A 5,911-nucleotide genomic window follows, 5' to 3' on the forward strand; every position below is an offset into this window, starting at 1 on the left:
ATTCTCCCGCCTCGGCCTCCCAAAGTGCTGGAATTACAGGCGTGAGCCACTGCGCCCTTACAATACCCAAAGAATTTTGAAGAATTGTCCCTACATTTGCAGATGAAGAAAAGTTTCACAAATGATCTAAATAAAATAAAACACCATACATTTTACTTTCGGAAGTGATGGAGTTTGAATTTAAACACATATATCTGATTCAAGAGGTTTATGTTTGCTACTATTGCACTTTGCCTTTAAAACAATGCTGGGTTTGGCCGGGCGCGGCGGCTCACGCCTGTAATACAGCACTTTGGATCCCGAGGCGAGCGGATCACTCGAGAACAGGCTGCTCAACATGGTGAAACCCCGTTGGGTTTTAGCTGGGCGTGGTTGTGGCAGCCTGTAATCTCAGCTACTCGAGAGGCTGAGGCAAGAGAATCACTTGAACCTTCAAGGCGGAGGTTGCAGTGAGCCGAGATCGCACCACTACCCTACCGCCTGAATGACAGAGCGACACTCTGTCTCAAAATAATAACAATAAACAAGTTAAATATGAACAGGGAGGTGGGCTCCAGGTTGGCCTACATATCTGGCACACCTAGGAAGAGGGTCATGACAGTTGGGACACGTCATCCGCATCTGGGACTTCAAAAGTCCTTGGACCCTTCTTGCAGTTGAACTTATCTGGCTCAAGCAGGAACTAACAACTCCACAAGGGACTTTCCATGCCATGGAGGCAAGCGGAGTACGGTTTGCTCCAGTTTTGCTTGCTCCAGAAGTAACCTTTTGCTCATTATAATAGTAAAAAACACACCCCTGGAGGGAGATTTAAGATGTTAATGAGACATGCAATGTATGTACTAGCATGTATAGCCACAGCGCATGTGCACCCAGAGGATCACCCAAAACATGCTTACTAGTAACACCTCCTCCTGCCTGACACTTTTTGAATAAACATATAAGACTCCCGGCCAGGCGCGGTGGCTCACTCCTGTAATCCCAGCACTTTGGGAGGCCGAGGGGGGCGGATCACGAGGCCAGGATTTGGAGACTAGTCTGGCCAACATGGTGAAACCCCGTCTGTATTAAAAATACAAAAATTAGCCGGGTGTAGTGGCGCTTGCCAGTAGTCTCAGCTGCTCGGGAGGCTGCGGCAGGAGAATTACTTGAGCCTGGCAGGCGGAGGTTACAGTGAGGCGAGATCGCGCCACTGCACTCCAGAGCCGGATTCTGTCTCAAAATAAATAAATAAATAAATAATTTAAATAAAAGTAAAATTAAAAAAGAATCCCAAAAAGGGGGCATCCCCATTGCCAGCTGGCGCTGTCTCACCTTCAAGCAGCCTGCTCTGACTTAGCTTTCAGTGTATTTTCGTTTTTGCAATAAACTGTCTTAAGATGGTATCTTCGTTGTTGCTTGTCTCTTGCTTAAATTCTTTTAACCAAAAAACAAGAACGGAGGACTTCGCACTTCTCAGCAACATTTGAAGTTCTCCACTTGAAGACCAAAAACAACAACAACAACGACAAACAATTCACCCCGATCGTTGGGTACATAAAATAGGATCTTGCAATAGCTGCTTGCCAGTACATTCGAGTATGTCAGGATTGTCTTCTGCGTGTATGTTCGTTGTTTCATTTCTGTAGGAAATGAAGTTTCTGAAAGCTGCTAATTTGGGGCAGTAATTGAAAGCATCACTATGGAACAGAATGGAAAGTAATTGGATGTAATTGGACATACATATTGGATGTATGTCTCCCACCTTAATAAAGCAAGAGGGATTAGTGTGTGTGTGTATATATATTATTTATATATATACACACACATATGTACACACACACACATACATATATATTTATTTATTTTTTACTCGGTAGAGTTTTAAATCAAGACGAAGATCTCTCTGTTCGTCCATCAAGGTCTTATATTTCTCTTACGTGCGTCCCATAATAACCTACATCCTGTCTCTTCACTTCACATCCCTTCTCCCATCACCCACAGAAAGAATCAAAGGGGATCTAGATAAGCGAGGGAGAGGAAGAACGGGGAAACACGGAAGGAAAAAAGGCGGAAGGGGGTGGGGGGAAGAGGTGGTGGTGGTTTGATCTTGAGGAAGGAAACGAGATGATTGTGCAATAATACTCCAGCCTATCCCTTGCAGAAACGATTAAGATGCTGAAAATAATTGTACAGGGAATATGCAAGTGCCACTCACGGGCTTGTTAAGTTAAAATGTGGGCGGAAGCATTGGGGACAGCTCCTGAAAGGTGGTAGTTGCAAAATGATTTTGGTAAAATCTGTATCTCAAGCTCTTGTCTCCTGTTTTTGTTTGTTTTAGACATGAACTCGCTCTGTCGCCCTGGCTGGAGTGCAGCGGCGCGATCATACAACTCACTGCAGTTTCGCTCTCCTGGGCTCTCAAGTGATCAAGCCTTTCTCCTACCCAGGTAGCTGGGACTACAGGGGCGCGCCACCACGCATCGCTCATTTTTTGTATAGACGGCGTGGAACTCCTGGGCTCAAACAATCCTCCCCGCTCAGCCCCCAAATCCTAGTGGTTTTTTGCTTTGTGTGTGTGTGTGTGTGCGGCTTTTTGAGAGGGAGTTTTGCTTGGTCGCCAAGGCTAGAGTGCAATGGCACGATCTCGGCTCACTGCAACCTCCACCTTCCGAGTTTAAGCGATTCTCCTGCCTCCGCCTCTCAAGTAATTGGGATTACGGGCGCCCACCACTGCTCACGGCTAATTCTTGTATTTTTAGTAGAGACGGGGTTTTGCCATGTTGGCCAAGCTGGTCTCGAACTCCTGACCTCAGGTGATCCGCCCGTCTCGGCCTCCCTAAGTGCTGAGATTACAGGCGTAAACCACCGCGCCCGGTCCCCCAATCCTAGGATTAAAGGGGCAAAAGAGTTGTGTCAGAAGTGGGATTCGAACCCACGCCTCCATGCGGAGACCAGAAGCCCCAAACCTGGGAAGCAGTAACTTGAGTCTGGCGCCTTAGACCACTCGGCCATCCTGACACGTGCTACCAATCCTTAAGTTTCATTATGTAACTCTTAGTCAGCAGACTCGGGCTCCGACAAAGGAGGAAAAGACCTCGGATGGATGGCGTATGCTCCCGGTTTTCAGAGCGGTATTTATTATTTTGCCCGATGCTATTCTAAATGGTGCTAAAAATAGTATCATCAAAATACCTTATGTTGCTATCTTTCAGGTTAAGTCAAAAATGAAATAATAGGGAAAATGGCAAATACTCAGAACAGTGCTAAGTTTCTATCTAGCTCCGTAACAGTTTCCTGGCTAGAGGGACCCTCAAAGCTCAGTATTCAGCGTTCTAAGCAGGCGCTTTGTAGAGAGAAACAAAAGTCATACATGATTTTTATTTTTACTTTTCCGGTTTCCCCACCTAGCCCAAAATACGCTGTGAATACTTTGAAGCAGAAATAAAATCAGTAACAGAAAAATGAACTGTCTCAATTCAAAAGAATGGTTGAAAAAGATGAAGGTGGAGAATGGAGAAAAATAATTAACAATTTTATCATTTTAAGAGGTTTCTAGAGCAAGAAAGAGTGGTAGGTGCTTGTGAATGTGCAGAGGTGAGAAGAAGAGTGAAAAGGTGGAATTAATTATGGAGGCAGGGAAGACAGGAAGAAGAGACTTCAGGTTTGGAGAGGTAAATTAATCAAACTGTCCATGGCTCATTTTTGTTATTGGTCAACGAAATCTTTCTCCTTCTCTCTCTCTGTTTCCCTTACTGTTTTGTTGTTTTTCTTTGTCATGCCCACCATACAGCCCTTTCCTCTCTCCCAACATACAGGCAACCTCTCTAAAATATTTAAAATTATTATTTTTTGAGACAGAGTCTCACTCTGTCACCCAGGCTGGAGTGCAGTGGCTCGATCTCGGCTCATTGCAGCCTCTGCCTCCTGGGTTCAAGCGATTCTCTTGCCTCAGCCTCCCGAGTAGCTGGGACTACAGGCGCGCGCCATCATGCCTGGCTGATTTTTTTTTGTATTTCTAGAAGAGACAGGGTTTCACCATGTTGGCCAGGCTGATCTCGAACTCCTGACCTCAGGTGATCCGCCCGTCTCGGCCTTCCTAAGTGCTGAGATTACAGGCGTAAACCACCGCGCCCGGTCCCCCAATCCTAGGATTAAAGGGGCAAAAGAGTTGTGTCAGAAGTGGGATTCGAACCCACGCCTCCATGCGGAGACCAGAAGCCCCAAACCTGGGAAGCAGTAACTTGAGTCTGGCGCCTTAGACCACTCGGCCATCCTGACACGCGCTGCTAGTTCTTAAGTTTCATTATGTAACTCGTGGTCAGCAGACTCGGGCTCTGCAGGAAAAGACTTTGGATGGGTGGAGTATGCTAGGTTCGTCTAGGCCTCCCAAAGTGGTGGGACTACATTATTATTATTGTTTGAGATGGAGTTTTACTCTGTCTCCCAGGCTGGAGTGCAGTGGCACCATCTTGGCTCACTGCAACCTCTGCCTCTCAGTTTCAAGCGATTCTCCTGCCTCGGCCTCCCGAGTAGCGGGGATTACAGGCGCACACCACCACGCCCAGCTAATTTTTGTATTTTTGGTAGAGATGGGGTTTCGCTATTTTGGTCAGGCTGGTCTGGAAATCCGGACCTCAAGTGATTCGCCCACCTGACCCTCCCAAAGTGCTGGGATTACAGGCGTGAGCCACCGCGCCCCGCCGAAATTATAATAAACTATCCTTGAAAAATATGTTGTTGATTTGCGTAATTTAAATCCTAACTTCTGACTGGGCGTGGTGGCTCACGCCTGTAATCCCAGCACTTTGGGAGGCCGAGGCAAGCGGATCACGAGGTCAGGAGATAAGAGACCATCCTGGCTAACACGGTGAAACCCCGTCTCTACTAAAAATACAGAAAATTAGCTGGGCGTGATGGCGGGCGCCTGTAGACCCAGCTACTCCGGTGGCTGAGGCAGGAGAATGGCGTGAACCCGGGAAGTGGAGCTTGCAGTGAGCCGAGATTGCATTACTGCACTGCAGCCTGGGCGACGCAGCAAGACTCCGTCTCAAAAAATAAAAATAAATCCTAACTTTCTTCTTTTACTCAACACGGTTTGAAAAATCTACTCATCCTGCTACATGTACATCTGCTTGGTCACTTGTGGCTGCTGCGTAGTATGAAAACCATAGGCAGTATACTGATGGACATACAGGGTGCCTCTAACAATGCTACCTCAAAATGCTAGAAGCACTGTACCTGGCAAGGCCAATCATGGAGCTGAGCTGAAATTTCACTGAGGTGGATTCCTGGAAGTGGACTTACTGGGTAATAATTTAAAAGTTATACAGGAGGAAAACCCAGGTAATGTTAATATTGCAAAAAAAACCTAGGACCCTAATTTTAAGACCAAGATTTCAATTTACGTAGTACTTCATATAATACAATTTTTATCTTCAAAAACAAGAGACAGAAAGGATATCCAAATCCGGTAATTTTGAGACGCAATCTCAGAAGGAGCTTTAAACTTAGTTTCTTTTTAACAGGATGAGTATTTCTTTGTTATCGATGACCCAAACGTGTTTTCAGCAGTGTCATAATCTTAGGGGTTCCTTCCTCTTAGGTTTTAGAGCTAACCTAGGAAATCTTTTGGTAGAAGTTTGTAACAGATTATTTTACCTGTGCAGAAAAGTAGTGAAGATTTTAGTAATTTCCCTCACATGACTGATCAGTTGAACGACTAAGGAAAAAGAACAGGGTGTTACCATCGTTGCTACAGCGGTGTGTGGGAGACAGACGATATACAGGAATGAGGAACGTTCCTACAGGGCTGTCTGAGAACGGAGACCTTTTTCTCGTGTCTTTCTTTTTTCTTTCCTTTTTTCGTTTGTTTAATTTTTGTCAGCTGATTCACAGACCAATAGATGGAAATCCACTGCTTACTTTCTTG

General features: G+C 45.7%; 2 non-coding genes across 2 annotated transcripts; both read right to left on the bottom strand.

The window, feature by feature from the left end:
- Positions 1–2,893: 2,893 nt before the first annotated feature.
- TRNAL-CAA lies at positions 2,894–3,000 on the bottom strand. Its single transcript has 2 exons — positions 2,963–3,000; positions 2,894–2,939 (listed from the first exon to the last, which is right to left on the bottom strand). It is a non-coding gene; the product is annotated as a tRNA-Leu (tRNA).
- Positions 3,001–4,153: 1,153 nt separating this feature from the next.
- On the bottom strand, positions 4,154–4,260 carry TRNAL-CAA. The gene is made up of 2 exons: positions 4,223–4,260; positions 4,154–4,199 (listed from the first exon to the last, which is right to left on the bottom strand). It is a non-coding gene; the product is annotated as a tRNA-Leu (tRNA).
- Positions 4,261–5,911: the final 1,651 nt, after the last annotated feature.

The sequence above is a fragment of the Papio anubis genome, chromosome 6, assembly GCF_008728515.1.
Source record: "Papio anubis isolate 15944 chromosome 6, Panubis1.0, whole genome shotgun sequence".
NCBI classification, from domain to species: domain Eukaryota; kingdom Metazoa; phylum Chordata; class Mammalia; order Primates; family Cercopithecidae; genus Papio; species Papio anubis.